Raw genomic sequence first — 16,407 nt, 5'->3', positions numbered from 1 at the left:
CTGCTTCACCATATGCGTACACAGCACAGTGAAGTTTATAAATTCCTCATTATGAGAAGGAAGATAAAAGATCCACCAGGTGACTCAACAGATATAAGCAGTGGAAACGTTTTTAAGGTGGGTGACAAAATGACTTCATTCTTTCAATCTCTTTAGCTTTCAACTATATGACATTAGTGTTCCCTGACAAGGACAAAATGGATCCTAAGATGAGTTCTGCTGCCACAGCAACAGCAGCCATTGTACCTTCCCCTATTCTAACAATGGGTCAGTTCAAGCTTCAGTCCCAGGTCAGCCACAGTGACAGAAGCCCATGGAATCAGAGGTGAAGTTTAACGATGGCCACTGCCTCCTCTTTTCATTTAATCCAAGAGGTCGTTGGAAACAGCCCACTGAGGGAGATAGACGCTGTTTCCCAGAAGTAAATACAGCTCAGCTTGTACTTTGGAACAATTGGTCAACCTTGCTACTTGCACAATCTACTAACAAAGGTTATGTGGTGCCTGAACATGATCATGGCAGAATCACCGGGCCTCGTCACCATCTGCCTTTTAGGATATCTACTCAGTGCTGAATGTACAGGTTTGTTTCCTTTATAAAGTTACATTGAATGTGCTTGTATTTTAGATACAGAAACGTCTGGGGCTGTCTTCTTCATTATATAATGATTACAGGATTTGACCACAATATTTATGATCCTAGTAGTTAGCTTATGGGTTAGTAAGTACTGGTTCTCTGGTAGCTATGTCTTCCTCATTTTAAAAATTAAATAGATTTACAATATTTATGGTATGTTTTTTAAATGGACACTGTTGGGCTTATGATTTGACAATGTAATTCCTTAGACAATAGTTGTCTCCTTGGTTTAAAAAAAAATTAAAAGGGGGAAAATGCTTTAACAAGGAAACAGCAGAATTTGGAGAAAAATTAATTGTCATTTTGTGGGTTCTTTACTCATTACTTTGAAAGCAAAATGGGAAACAGAGCAAAAACAATGGTTTTACTTACACAAAAAGTTTGATTTTAAGACATATAACATGGTTCAAAATTTTAGAACTGTTTAATGAGTCAGACCTCTAATTTTTAAAGTCTATAAAATCATACACCTTCAACTGATAGTCTTAGAATACAAACAAACTCTCTAGTAATAAGTTGTTATTTATCACTGAAGTTTTCCATGGGTTAGAAAGAAATTATTTTGTCTGATTCCAAACATCTCGGAGTTGACACAGGGGGAAATTCAATGCTCACTTGAGCTCTTAGGACATCAAAGCAAATCCAAGAATTGACATCAAGAGTACAAATTTAGTCAATGCAATTTACATCACTTGGTTTTCTTCCACAACTTCAGTGACTTTATGTATTCCCCAAAGGCAGGCACACAGAGAAGAAACTACCCCATTTAGACAAACAGCATGTTCTCACAGGAAGCATTTATCACACTTACTTGTCAACCTATTATACTCAAATCTACAGTGCCAAGATCAGGGGTGCCAACCCGAAGCATCCCCAGAAAGCAGACTGGCCCTGTGGTTCCCACTCCAGACATGATGTCACACTGAAATGCAGAAATAATGACACATGAATGCAGAGGTTAAATTAAACCAGCAAACTGGGCAGTGTCAAGCGATAAAGAAATTTAGCTGGTAACATTCACAAAGTAGAACATAAAGCTAAGTCTTTATACACATCTCATCAGTGTGAGATCTAGGAGGACAAAGGATCCAAACTTCCTTCGACATAAGTGGTGAGGTGATGGAGGTTTTAAGAAGGCTGCTGCACACTTGAAGATCTCAGATGTAGGAAAAAAGGACAGATTCAGAGAAAAAAAAGGGCTAGGATTTCAGAAACTTGGTAAATAATGAAAAGAATAAATAAGCTTGAAGGGTTAAATATATGACCCTCTGACAATGGTAAGGAGAAAGGCAGTGGAGTCCTCATAATCAGAGATATTAGGTCCCTGAGCAGAGCACCAGGGGGCTTTCCCTAAGGATGGACAGTGTCGGTGCAGTGCTCTCCTCTGCTGTTAAACTGTCACTGGCTTCTAAAAGCAGGTTCTATGAATGATTTTCACAGAGATGTTGCATTTTCATGGCTGCTGCCCTTAGGTATTACTGCATCAATTTAGAATTTTGCAATCAAAACTACTTCGTGCCACCAATTCAGTTTTGTAAAGTGTATGGACTTTACAAGCTGCCTTTCATTCAGAATGAATGAATGAAATAAAATGAAAGACAGCTTCAGTCCATAACACAGTGGCTACTACGGTGCCAGGTACCATCACAAGGTACGAGGGGCTTGGGGATAAATCAGATTCCCTCTCTGATATAAAGTACCCTGAGGCCAGGTGAGAGATTTCAATACGTGATAAGATGCATACCAGGCACTAAAGGGGCATAGAGAAAGGAACATATTAATGGTGGGACACTGACAGAGGGACAATATTTTGAGGCGGGTCTTAAAAAATGAGTAGGTTCATTCTACTAAAATGCCTGATTAAGGGCATTCTATGCAGAGAGGAGCACTCATGTGCAGAGGTCTAGATTCACAACAAATGTGATATCTTTCAGGAACTCAGTATTCTTTCAATATTGAATATGACAGGTGAGGCAGGGTCAGGGCATCAGGTAAGGAAGGCCCTAAACTAAGGAGTTTGGACAAAAGAATGCAATTTGGAGTTATCAGAAGTGTAAACATGAATACCACTGACGGCTGACTTAGGCTGCTTGGCGTGGCAACATTCTCATGAACTGTGTGAGGAACGGACGGCCAGACACAGGGAGACCAGTCTTGAGGCCACTGCAATCATCCAGGGAAGGCACAAGAAGAGGGAAGGGAATTCAAGTGACACTATGGAAGTATTGACTAGAAATGACATGACTTAACCATCTGGGTATGGATAGGGAAAGGGTTTAGAGGAAGTGGAAAGAACACGTCCTTGAGCATCTAGGATATGGCCCAGTGCCTAAGAGCATGGACTGTGGGCAGTCTGACTGCCCACGACTAAATTCTGACAGTGACACTTTAATGAGTTACTTGGGGCAAGTCACTTAATCTCTCTGAACCTCTGTTTTTCTGATTTATAAACCTGAGATGACAGCACCTATCTCATGAAACAGCTGTGAGGAGGGAATGAAATAATGGATGCAAACACTGAGCACATTGTCCATCCAGCATGACAGAAATATTAAGGAAACATCAGGTCTTACCAGCCACATGGTGATGTACAGTTTCAAGTTGGAAAGATGATCTGGAATTCCAAAGATCTATCTGACTTGAGGTAGATATTTGGAACTCACTGTCATATACACGGCAGTTACAACAACGTGTGTGTGTAAGGATCCAGGGAGTGAGCATGAATCTTGTGGCACCTAGTACAGTGCCTGGCAGGAGTAAGTGCAACAGAAAATTGTGTTGAATCAAGAAAGGACTCAGATGGGGCCTCAGACGGTAAAGAATCTGCCTGTAATGCAGGAGACCAAGGTTCGATCCCTGAGTCAGGATGATTTCCTGGAAAAGGGAATGGCAACCCACTCCAGTATTCTTGCCTGGAGAATCCCATGGACAGAGGAGTCTGACAGGCTACACAGTCCATAGGGTCACAAAGAGGCGGACACAACTGAGTGACTAACACTTTAGGGCTGGAATAGGGTGAGGCAAGAAGGGCACGAAGGGCATAAAATACTTGCATACCCTGAGCAAGCATGCCTCCTTGAATTCTGGTCCTAGGGGCCTTGTTCACCTCACCCAGTCCTGGCCCTGACAAAGATGTATGGATTGAAGAAGAACAAGGCTGAAACTGGTGGCTGGAGCCTGGGAGAACACTGAACCTCATGGGGCAGGCAGAAGAAGGGGAATGAATAGATTCAAGTGGTGGGTGAATAACAAGAGTCAGTGTACAATGAAGGAAACTATAAGCAAGGTGGAAAGACAGTCTTCAGAATGGGAGAAAATAATAGCAAATGAAACAACTGACAAAGAATTAATCTCCAAAATATACAAGCAGCTCATGCAGCTCAATACCAGAAAACCCAATCAAACTCAATACCAGAACAACCCAATCAAAAAGTGGGCAAAAGAACTAAACAGACATTTCTCCAAAAAGATTTACAGATGGCTAATAAACATGAAAAGATGCTCAACATCATTCATTATTAGAGAAATGCAAATCAAAACTACAGTGAGGTATCATCTCACACTGGTCATAATGGCCATCATCAAAAGGTCTACAAAGAATAAATGCTGGAGAGCATGTGGAGAAAAGGGAACCCTCTTACACTGTTGGTGGGAATGCAAACTGGTACAGCCATTATGGAGAACAATGTAGAGATTCCATAAAAAACTGGGAATAGAACTGCTATCTGACCCAGCAGTCCTGCTGCTGGGCACACATCCCAAGGAAACCAGAATTGAAAGAGGCACATGTACCACAACGTTTATTACAACACTATTTACAATAGTTAGAACATGGAACCAACCTAGATATCCATCAGCAGATGAATGGATTAGGAAGTTGTGGTTCATATACACAATGGTAATATTACTCAGTTATAAAATGGAATGCATTTGAGTGAGTTCTAATGAGGTGAATGAACCTGTAGCCTATTATACAAAGTGAAGAAAGTCAGAAAGAGAAAGACAAATACTGTATATTAATGCATATATATGGGATTTAGAAAGACTGTAATGACGATCCTGTATGCAGGGCAGAAAAGGAGACACAAACGTGAAGAACAGACTTTTGGACTATGTGGGAAAAGGCAAGGGTGGAATGATATGAGAGAATAGCATTGAAACATGTACATTGCCATATGTAAAATAGATGACCAGTGCAAGTTGGATGCATGAAGCAGGGCAGTCAAAGCTGGTGCTCTGGGACAACCCAGATTGATGGGGTGGGGAGGGATGTGGGGGGGGGGTTCAGGATGAGGGGACACATGTGCACCTGTGGCTGATTCATGTCAATGTATAGCAAAAACCACCACAGTATTGTAAAATAATTAGCCTCTCATTATAATTAATTAAAAAAAGCAAGAGCCAGTGCAAAGAGGAGAACCAGGAGAGAGTGATTTCATGGAAAGAGCACCCTGAGAAGGGAGAGATCAACAATTAGGAGTGTTTCAGAGCAGGCAGCAAATAGAGAAGTTCAAAATTATCCTTTAGGAAGTCAGTGCTGATCTTGACAGGAGTCATTTAATTATACAGATGGAGTAAAGAAGAGAAAGAGCCACAGAAAAGTGCATTAAGTAAAAAGGAAATTGAGAAAAGGAAGAAGGCAGACCAGACACAGGAGTAGAAAGGAAGAGAGATAACCACCACACACCAGCCTGCACAGGATCTCACTGATCCTGTCAGCAATGCTGGGAGGCAGACAGTCTGATGATACTACTGTTTACACTTGACAAAGTTAAGCTGCAAAGATTATGTGACTTGCCTGAGGTCTCATAGCCAATAACTGGTAAGACATGTGATTCAAATCCAGGTGTGTCTGCTCTGCCTCCAAACCCCTATTTTTCCACTAGATCGCACTGTAAATGGATACAGACACAGATGCTACTGTAGGAGTGCCCAGGGCCAAGCACAGAACTAAGGAGCAGAGAGGAGGGCATGGTGGAGTCTGGGAGGCATCAATATGCCATGGCACCCATTGGCAGCTTGTGGCTTTCTCCCAGGGCACCTGGCTGTCTGACGTAGCAGTTGGGACTGTGGGGCGTTAAGTACTGAAGAAGAGGTGAAGGAAATAGAGAAAGTTGACAAAGGAAGAGTTGAAGAGAAAAAGTCTAAGCTAAATTCGGGGGGAAAGTAAAGCCCAAGGGGACTTGAGGAGTGAGAGAAAAGGGAGAGACTATCAAGGGATCAGCAGGCTCCATAAAGCAAACAGCTGCAATGGAAATAAAGGACTTTAGTTGTTTCTTCTCCTTTCTTTTTTTCCCTCTTTGGCACTAACAAGAAAACAGTCCCAAAATGCCCTGGAAAGTTCATGTTATAAACGCCTTGTCCTGTTGAGATGCTATCAGATGTTCTCCTAAGGAAAGGAATAACTCTAGGCAGCTTCTTGAGTTCCTGTCATTAATTATAAATATAGATACTATATCTATATCTCTCTATCTAGAAAAAGACACATGCACAGAGACAGAGAGTGAAACAGAAAGAAGAGACTGAGATTGGAGAGTGGTGGTGGGGGAAGGGGTGGAGAATTAGGTTAGAGACCTTAATCCTCCAGTGTTCAGGAGTGTTCCTACAGGCTAGGCAGTCAAAGCTAAAATAAATCACATCCTGAATCCGAGAGAATGACATATGTCACTGGAATTCCTAGAACACATGCAAACTTAAGGGGTTGTGAGTCTGAAGTTTGAAAAAATAAAAAACATGAATGCAGGGGTTTCTCTTTAATATTTAGTGAGACACCGGGATTGTCTTTAGGCCTCCGCTCCTCCAAAAGAAACGTGCTGCCGAGTCATCTGGGCAACTGCGTCCTGTAAACACAGCCCGGCCAGGGTGATGGATCACCTTGCAAGGATCTGCAATTAGCTATTTTCAAATGATGACGAAGTGTGAAGTTAACTGCTTACTTGAGAACTTTCTTTTTCATCCAGAGTAAATTCAAATACGATTGAAAATCTGACCTTTTATTACTGGAGCTCTCTTGACTAAAAGTAAAACTGAATTTTAATTCCTAAATCTCAATATGTATACAGTTTCATGAGAACATCATAGATTTTGGCTCCATGCCCCAAAGATAAACTGGTTTGGGGATTACTTGGATTAAAAAACAAAGCCTTTCTTAAGAGATGTATTTAATTTTCATGATATTTTCTTTCCTCTAAAGCTAAACAGTTCTTTTAAATTTCAGTTTTTCTTGACCGTGAAAATGCCACCAAAATTCTCCATCGGCCAAAGAGGTACAATTCAGGTAAATTGGAAGAGTTTGTTCGAGGGAACCTTGAGAGAGAATGTAAAGAAGAAAAATGTAGTTTTGAAGAAGCACGAGAAGTTTTTGAAAACACTGAGAAAACTGTGAGTATTTCCATATAATACCCTTCAGATGCAGAACAAAGAATAGAAAAACCTTTTTGAAAAATAGGGAAAAAAACCATATTTCCCTTTAGAATTTTAAAAATCTATACATGTATATATATTATAAATACTATAATAGAGAAGGAATCAAAAACACTGTAAATAGTACCATTAATTTGTCCTCTTTTTCTTTATAGACTGAATTTTGGAAGCAATATGTTGGTAAGCAATTCATTTTATCCTCTCCCGGGTATATTAAACATTCGAGATTTACGTATTGCTTTCCTCTGTGTCAAAAGGGCTCAGAAAAATAAGTTAAATTGTTTTTACTCAACATTGAATGGTAACTATCCGAGATAATGGAGATATCTGCTGGCAGAAAACCTTACTCCTCCCTAGGGCTTCAAAAGGAACATGGTTCCACCTCAGGAATCCAGAAGGAAGAAACCAAAGAGAATTGTATCTGGGACTGAATGAGAGTTTACAATCCTCAGTAAAGAATCAGAAAATGCTGATTGACTTAAATGTTTACTGCTTAAAAGCCTTTCTCCTTCTGGTGGCCTACAAGGCCCTCCCGATTGCCCCACGCTGTGACCTCCACTCCTCCTGCTCTCCCCTCACACTCAGGTCACCAACCATCCTGGCCCTGCAGCTATTCCTTGCACGTGCTACAACTGCTTCTACTTTAGAGTCTTAGACTGACTGTTCCTTGCATGTTGAAGATTCTTCTACCAGGTTCCTGTAGGCTCACTCCCTCACCTCCTCTCAGGTCTTTACCCAAATATCTCTCTCTCAATGACGCCTGCCTTGATCGTCTATTAATATGTCAACCTGCCTCCCCCCACAACCCCATCACTTTAGACACTGTATCCTGTTCTATTATTTTTCATAGCACTTTTCACCATCTGAGGTATCATATAATAGTCTTACTTATACTATTACTTTTTCCCACCTTGCTAGAATGAAAGCTTCATGTTGGCAGGTGTATTCAACTGTTGTGTTTATTTATACAGTCCTAGTATCTCAAACAGTATCTGGTACAGAAGCACTGAGAAAATACTTGCTGAATGAACTGAAAAAGGAGTAAACGTCACAACTTTAATGACAACTAAGTTTTAACACTAATTTAAAATCTAGCAGCAGGATTTTGAGGCAGTGTTAAGTTTCCCAGCTTGACTTACCTAAGACCATGTGCATGAACAGAAACTACCCTGGACAGCCAATTCACTGAATTCCATCAGTTCTATTTTCCCAGATTCCATTCTGTGAACACTAATGGACTTATTCATATTCTTGTGACTAATTATCTCTCCACTTTGTTTTTAAATCATGAGGGAAGAAGAGGTCCACTCTGTTACATTTGCTTTATCTGCCTTTGTCCTTAATAATGAATGCTACCGTGCCAATTTTCTACTGAGGTATTCCACTACAGTTAGTCCAAACAAGTCTTTTCATTCTCTATTTCTATTTAAAACTCTGAATCTTGTCTTTTTTAAAAGCAAATCAATTTCTACTTTTCCTCTGCATATAGTCCTGGCTGCATTTAAAAAACTCTCTTATTCCCTTTATTGCCCATACCCTCCTCAGGTGGCCTTTCATCAGTACCTCTTTAACACCATATTTTGAAGCTGGGCCCCTGCCTTCTAGGCCACAGGCTGTGTTGTTTACTGTAACTCAGGTAAAGAAACCTGGAAGGGTATGATGCCTGGAAGGGCATCAAGGGCATGATTTTGCTGTTGACCTGAAAGAAAAAGACTACAGCAAAGATGGGTTTATTCAGGATCAGCAGAGAATCATAATTCAGGGTCTTCAACCACTGGGAGCCATGTGCAAGTTCCTGGAGGACAGAGGGCAGAGAACTCTTTTGAAGAGGGGAAAAGGAAGTGGGGAGGAAGTGCGTGTTAAGTCACTTTAGTCGTGTCCTACTCTTTGTGACTCCATGGACTGTAGCCCACAGGCTCCTCTGTCCGTGGGATTCTTCAGGCAAGAATACTGGAGTGGGTTGCCATGCCCTCCTCCAGAGGATCTTCCTAACCCAGGGATCGAACCCACGTCTCCTGCATGTCCTGCATTGGCAAACGGGTTCTTTACCACTAGTGCCACCTGGTACAGTAAACAAAGAGTCCCTGGCTTGTCATTGGCTGACTCCTTGCCAAGAAAGAGATGGAGTCGGTCTTCTTCCTGTTGGGCTCTGCCATCATTGGGCGTGAAAGCTCTCCCTTCTGATCTCTCAATTCTATTTAACTGAGGTTTCTGTTTATTAATTTTTTACACTGTCAGTACTGCTTTGTCTACTAAAAACAAGACAAAAACAAGAAGAAAGAAAAAGAAAACCCAATTCCATGCTTCTTTTCACTTTGCAGTTGAGATTCCCAAGCACCCCAAATAGCCTCTGCTGTTTTCTCCTGTGTGGGCCTTCTCACACAATGGGGATGCAGGTCCCTCATTCCTGCCCTACCCTCTGCCATCATTTTACCATGGGAAGAATTTGGCTGAAGGAGAAAAACTGCCCAACCACATTAGCCAGAGTCTGCCCAGCAGACTGGCTATCACTTTTAATCCTCACACCATCCCTGGGAGCAAAGCATTATGAACTTCATTTTACAGAAGAAACTGAGGTTTAGAGAAGTTAAATGACTTGCCAAAGGTCATGCAGCTGGGGAGTCATGGAGCCCAGAAGAGCAGCCAAATTCTTTACTGCCCAACCCCCACTTTCTCTATGGCCCTTGCCGGCCTTCAGATTGCAACATTCATTAAACCACCACTGAGTAGCCTTAAACAGGAAGCTCTCACTTGGCAAGGTCTTCTCCCTTGCTGTCTTTGACCCCTATTGTCTGTGGCTTTGCCTCAGCCCAAAGTATACACAGACAAGCACCCAAAGGAGGACTAAATGCAGGATAAAATGACACTCATTTTAAAGATATGTCTCAGCAAATGAGTTGCTGTGTAGCTGGCTGCAAGCCCAGAGCTTTTCAGTGAAACATCCTAAATAATTCAGCTCTGTTCATCTGCAATATAAAGTGCAAATGTGGCTCGTTTTTTTTAGACCAGTCCTGAACATCAATAATAATAAACCAGAGATAACGTATTTTGTTTTCACAGAATTGGAACAAATTGAAGTATCTGTGCAAAAGCACATTGGATCAAGGGGCAGAGGGGACAAGGTCTAATTTTTACAACAAGCAGATTTTCCAGAGAGGGACTCTTTCTGAGAAAAGGTTATTAGCCCTCAGCCAGTGGGACCTGGATACACGCTCCTGACAGTGAGCATGATAGACACACTACTGCTGTCCTACAGCAGGCAGGGCTCCAGTCAGTAATCTTGGCTCTAAAATATGACTGACCATTAGAAATTCCTCTTGAATTGCCCCCTTTCACTCACTGTTTTATTCTTGTGTCATCTTTACCTCTTACTCTTTGGTTACTCACACATCAAGCCTTACTGATCTCGCTCCTGGCTTTCTTCAGGGCTCTTCCTCTGCTCAGAGGACACACCAGCCTCCCTCCTGGTTCTCTTCACCCCTTTCCCCTGAAGCTGCCTTAGAGTTACGAGTTGAGGCAGAGCTCTGAGAAATCCGACTGAAGGGTTCCCTTCTCATCCTGACCCTTCCCCTCTTACCTATTCCTTGCTCCTGTTTTCTGATGACCAGTGTCTTCAAAGGTTCTCCAGAATGTTACGAATGTAGAAACTTCAGGAAAGATAGGAAGGAAACATAGCCAATCTATATAAAAACATAGCACATTTTCAGAAGCTTTTCTTTCTTAATTCTTTGTACTGAAAGCTGTTTGTCTCTTTACCAAACCATTTGGGACCTAATCATAGACAGTAGAAAATCCTTCAGGAGTCGAGCACCTTTTGGGCTGTTTGGAACCATCACTGGCTACTTAACAGTGAAATGATGAGATGAGGAAGTAGATGCATGTGTGCCATGCCAAGGCTGCCAGTTCCCTGAGTGGAGTTGCTGTTACCTAGCTCAATTTGCTCTACAAGACATGCAATAGAACAAGCTGGGTACAACACGTAGATGATTGCTGAAACAACATGGTTCTATTTAGAAGTAACTCCATCATCATTCTATAAAGAAGGACTGAAAATTCCTCTTACCTTCTGCTGAGTATATCTCTACACTCAGACTTTCTTCTCCCTCATCTTCCTCCCTTCAGTTTCATAAACAATCCACATGCCTTCCTTAGGGCCATTTCCTAGAACAATGTTAGCCTAAAAACCTTTATTAGAATTTTTAGAAACTTAGGAAAACAGGAGCATCCCATAAGCAGTTGATCTCCAGGTCAGAAGTCCTGCTCTGACCCTAAAATTAGGCTCCCCTCTCTATGAGTCTGTGAAGGAAGGATTGGGTATTCTAACCAATGCATCTGCTAATTCATCTTCTTAATCTACCTCGAAGATGGAGATCAGTGTGAATCCAATCCATGTTTAAATGGCGGCATGTGCAAGGATGACATTAATTCCTATGAATGTTGGTGTCAAGCTGGATTTGAAGGAACGAACTGTGAATTAGGTAAGTAACTATCTTTGGATTACTGGTGGTTCCAAATTTCCCTTTGAAACCAGATGCAACTGGAAAATGCAATATGTATGTACCATAATTTTCTCTTAAATTATGGTAAAGAACCCTTTACATGAGATTTACACTCAACAAATTTTGAAGTTTATGATACCATATTGCTAACTCTGTATAGCAGATGTCTAGACTTTATTCCTCTTGCATAACTGAAACCTGGAGAACAGCAACTCCTCACTTGCTCCACCCCCCAGCTCCTAGCAAGCACCATTGTATTCTCTGCTTCTATGTGTTGGACTATTTTTAGATACATCATATAAGTGGAATCATGTGGTATTTGTCCTTCTGTGACTGCCTTGTTTCATTTACCATAATGTCCTCCAGGCTCATCCACATTGTTGCATATGACAGAATTTCCTTATTTTTGAAGGTTGAATAATATTCCATTGTATAAAACATACTTATAAAGCTTGTAAAGATGATCAATTCATTTTATCTGTGGTCATAGTTTCCAGGATGAGTTCAAGAAACCATATGAAGAGCAACAGTAGTATTTGGTAACTAGTAGGAAGTGGTAGGTTCCCAGGTGGCACTAGTAGTAAACAACATGCCTGCCAATGTAGGAGACATAAGAAACCCAGGTTTAGTCCTGTGGTTGGGAAGATCCCCTGGAGAAGGAAATGGCAGTCCAATCCAGTATTCTTACCTGGAGAATCCCATGGGCAGAGGAGCCTGGTGGGCCACAGTCCATAGGGTGGCAAAAAGTTGGTCACAACTGAAGTGACTTAGCACGCATGCATGCACAGAACTGGTAATGGTGTTCCACTATCTTATTCATCCTCAATACAACCATTATTCTCCCCATTCTACACAGATGAGGAAAGTGCAGCTCAAACATTTCAAAATCACAGAAGCAGTAAACGGTTCAGCCAGGACCTGAACTCCAATTTATCTGACCAAAACCCATGCTTCTAACTGCAATCCACAAAATGCAAAGAAAACTGAGCAATAAAACCATTTGAACTCATAACTAAAATATCAACAAAGCAGTAGAAGTCAACTAAGTACAGAATTGGGGTAGGGAAGGCCAAGTCTCCTTTATAATAGGTTCTTCTCCACCCATAAGAACCACTTCACATGTGAAATTTATTGACAAAATTCAGAACTCATTCCTGAATTTGACTAAATTGATATACTGGAGTTATATAGAAAATCTAGGGTCATTGTGCATCTTTTCTTTGCATAGCCTAGGCTTCCTTTTTTCTGAGATTTTGGCAGTTGGAACAGTAAACCCCAAAGTCCTTTACCTATTTGTTTATTACCTCTGGATGCAGGATTACTGGTACTGTGATTGTGAAAAGCATACAGTGCTAATGACAGATTCTCTTTCTACTCTGAAACTCCAGAAGAATAGAGGTGCAGTCCTAGGGAAAGAATTCAACACTACAGACTACATGACTAAGGGAAAAGAGTAGAAAATTAGCAGGACTCTATTTAGGCATTATGGCAATCCACCTGACACAGATGAAAAGGGCATTAAAACAAAATGAAATGCAGCAGCTGCACTTGTCCTATAGAGAAGGGGGAAAGTTGTCTCTAATACTGTGCAGAAATCCTTTCATTGCTAAAGAGAAATCCATTGATCATCTTCCTTTGAGTTCCAAAAGATTAAAAGGAATAGAAGACAGGGAAAAGAAAAGGCAGCAGGGCAAAAACATTTAAAAAGAAAGAAAAAAAGGAGATGCAGGTGGGTGAACTGGTACCCTGAGCTTGGACTCCCACTCCCTCAGACTTTACAGTGTGGGGACACTCCGATGCCTGGGTTCCCTTTCCTATGGGCATGTTCATTGGTTCAACATCTCCGAAGTGCTACTAGCATCTGAAAGGTTACAATTTCAAACTCAGATGGACCTAGATAAATCTGATCCTGCTACTTGGAAGCTTATGGAAACTGATTGAATATCACCTTAAATAATATAATTATTAGAGCTGATGGAATGAAAGACTCAATTGGGTTCCATTAAGAATGAAGGGCATGTCGTGGCAAAGTAAAATTGAAAATAATGTTTAATGTTAAATACTCCTAAATGTGAGAGTTGGACCATAAAGAAGGCTGAGCATCAAAGAACTGATGCTTTCAAACTGTGATGCTGGAGAAGATTCTTGAGAGTTCCTTGGACAGCAAGGAGATCAAACCAGTCAATCCTTAAGGAAATCAATCCTGAATATTCATTGGAAGGACTGATGTTGAAACGCCAATACTTTGACCACCTGATGCAAAGAGCCAACTCACTGGAAAAGATCCTGATGCTGGGAAAGATTGAGGGCAGAAGTAAAAGGGGGTGACAGAGGATGAGATGGTTGGATGGCATCACCAACTCGACGAACATGTGAGCAAATTCCAGGACATAGTGAAGGACAGGGAAGCCTGGCATGCTGCTGTCCATGAGGTTGCAAAAAGTCAGACATGACTTAGCAATTGAACAAAAAAATGTCTTTAGTTTTAACATAAAGACACTTTAAAAGACGCAGAGAGCCCAGAGGAATGTAGTTATAAAAGCAGCAAACTGCTATGATAGGTTTTGCTATGTGCATGAAGCTATGGTCCATACAGCAAAAGTGCTAAGTCTACAATGGGCACCTTTTCAGGCCCCTCAGGCTCACCACATTTTGGTTTGGTCATGGCTCTGTGGAGACACTGCAGCCACCAACAACCCTAGCCTCTAGGGTATCTTGAACCCAGCTGACCAAGGTTTAGTAAAATCCTCCCAGCTTGCTTAGTTTAGAAACAAAGTGGGAATTCTCTCAAAAAACTCTACCTCAGGCACTAGAGGAAAGCAAAAGCATATACAAACTCCCATTTAAGCTGTTGCTTCAAACTGAACTAGAAGCCACTAGAAAAAAAGCACAGTTCATGGAGTATCTGTGCCCCAAGTCCCTGGCCTCACCCAGTGTCTGAAAGGGAAGGAAATTTCCATTGTTAAGACCTTATTCTTTTTCCTCTTCTCTTGTTCATTGGACTCCTCTCCAGGGAAGAGAGGTGCAAACATTCAGGGAATGCTTTCTAGTTAGAACAATTAACTGGCTACTGTGTCCCTCTGGCTGGAATAAAGATCACTTGAGTGTCCCCAGATACACATCCCATCTGAGTCCTTTTCAGATAAATTGAAGTCCGTAAGAGTTCGGCCATTCCTGTCCCTTCTAAAGAGTACAAGAGGCATTTCCCCACAGTAAGAGAGATGGAAAGAAAAACAAGCACAGAAACACTTTTTTTTTTTCATTTTGGTAAATCACAGACACTACTAATATACTGTGTATTTCTATGGAGTAGAAAAAAAAAGAAAATACCTTGAGTTTAGTTGATAAACTTGTTAAAGAGAATATCGTTCATCCCAGTTTTGGTTCTCCCGTCTGTGAATATATCATGGCAGATGAAGGCAGAGTAAAATGAAGCAGAACACACTAACTTATAGGCAGGAAGGGAGTTAGAGGTGTTTGTGCTAACATAGAGGGAGAAGAACAGACACTGTGAGATGTCCATCCACAGATATTCTAGGGGCTTCCCTGGTGGCTCAAATGGTAATCTGCCTGCAATGCAGGAGACCTGGATTCAATCCCTGGGTTGGGAAGATGCCCTGGAGAGGGAAATGGCAACCCACTCCACTTTCTTGCCTGGGAAATCCCATGGACAGAGGAGCCTGGCAGGCTCCAGTCCATGGGGGTCGCAAGAGTCAGACACGACTGAGTGACTAAACCAACCAACCAAAGAACCAGGGAGAATCTACACCCAACATGGGGCCTAATGTCCAAGTGCTCCAGAAACAATTGATGACTGAGTCCCACAGTGACTGTCCCCATGGTGCAGGACTACAGACGTCTCCACTGGAACTCCTTGTGCTGTTATTTTCTTTTCAGACTCAAGATCTTTACTTGAGGTCAAAAGACTGCTGGTCGGACAGCAATATTTCCCACTGTGTGCACAAACCAAGCCACAGGACAGCAGCAGCAGCAACATACTAGGCCACAAAGAGCAGTGACAAATGGGGAAAAGGATGGAGTGGTCTAGTTACTTAGCCAAGGATGCAGAATCAGGAAAAGCACCTCAACTTTACCCATTCCTGTTGTGCATGGCCAGGTCCAGACTGGTCAGCACCTGCCACCCACCTCTGTGAACTTCGAACATTCTCATATTGACTGAACATTCCCTACAGGGGTATTTGATTTGGCTGCACACTCTAGTATTGCTTTGTAGCAACAAAATGATTGCTAGTAACATGAGAAGAGCCAGCGATGTAACTACCGTTAGTGAGGAGAAAGGTCTTTAATAAATAAATAAAAAGACCAAGTGCCATCTTTTTGGCTTCTGCACTTAGTGGATTATTGGCAGCAAAGGGTAAAGCTTAGGCTGGTTCCTTTGTCTACCTGGTAACAGTTGATTTGCCTTCCCTCATTTCCTGAAGATCAGTAAGGAACATGAACTAATCATTACTCTAGCCTATGCTACCTACATAAAATGGAATTCACAAATTTAGATCTGTCACTCACAAATCCGTAATATACTCACAGACCATACAGTCGTTCTGTTAGCCTGAAATCTAAAGGGAAAAAAAAAGAGTATGACACAAGCTTATGCGTTAAGGTGTGATTCTAGGTGGGCAAGAGTAAGGGATGGGGGAGTGAGAAATGAGGAAAGGAGAGCCAAGAGTAGGAGTCATCTCTCCTCACCTGCAACTAACTGCTTGGTCTCTGGGGACTGTTTTCCAAGAAGCCATGTGAGCTGGCCTCAGGAGAGTCAGTCTCAGAGAGGAGAAGAAGTAAAAGAATCTGTCCACCAGTATACATCTCTCGATGGTCAACACTTCAGCCT

The 16,407-nt window shown here is 41.7% G+C and overlaps 1 protein-coding gene across 1 annotated transcript in view; it reads left to right on the top strand.

The window, feature by feature from the left end:
* The first annotated feature begins 481 nt into the window (after positions 1-481).
* Positions 482-16,407, top strand: part of F9 (coagulation factor IX) — a 33,924-nt gene continuing 17,998 nt past the window's right edge. The window contains 4 exon segments of the mRNA NM_001103220.1: positions 482-582; positions 6,854-7,017; positions 7,215-7,239; positions 11,424-11,537. The gene's annotated coding sequence lies outside the window, so the exon portion shown is untranslated.

Source organism: Bos taurus, unplaced genomic scaffold (genome assembly GCF_002263795.3).
Source record: "Bos taurus isolate L1 Dominette 01449 registration number 42190680 breed Hereford unplaced genomic scaffold, ARS-UCD2.0 Super-Scaffold_1723_ScbfJmS_2085, whole genome shotgun sequence".
NCBI lineage: Eukaryota > Metazoa > Chordata > Mammalia > Artiodactyla > Bovidae > Bos > Bos taurus.
Note: the sequence above shows the minus strand (reverse complement) of the source record. Positions and strands in the feature narration are given on the sequence as shown.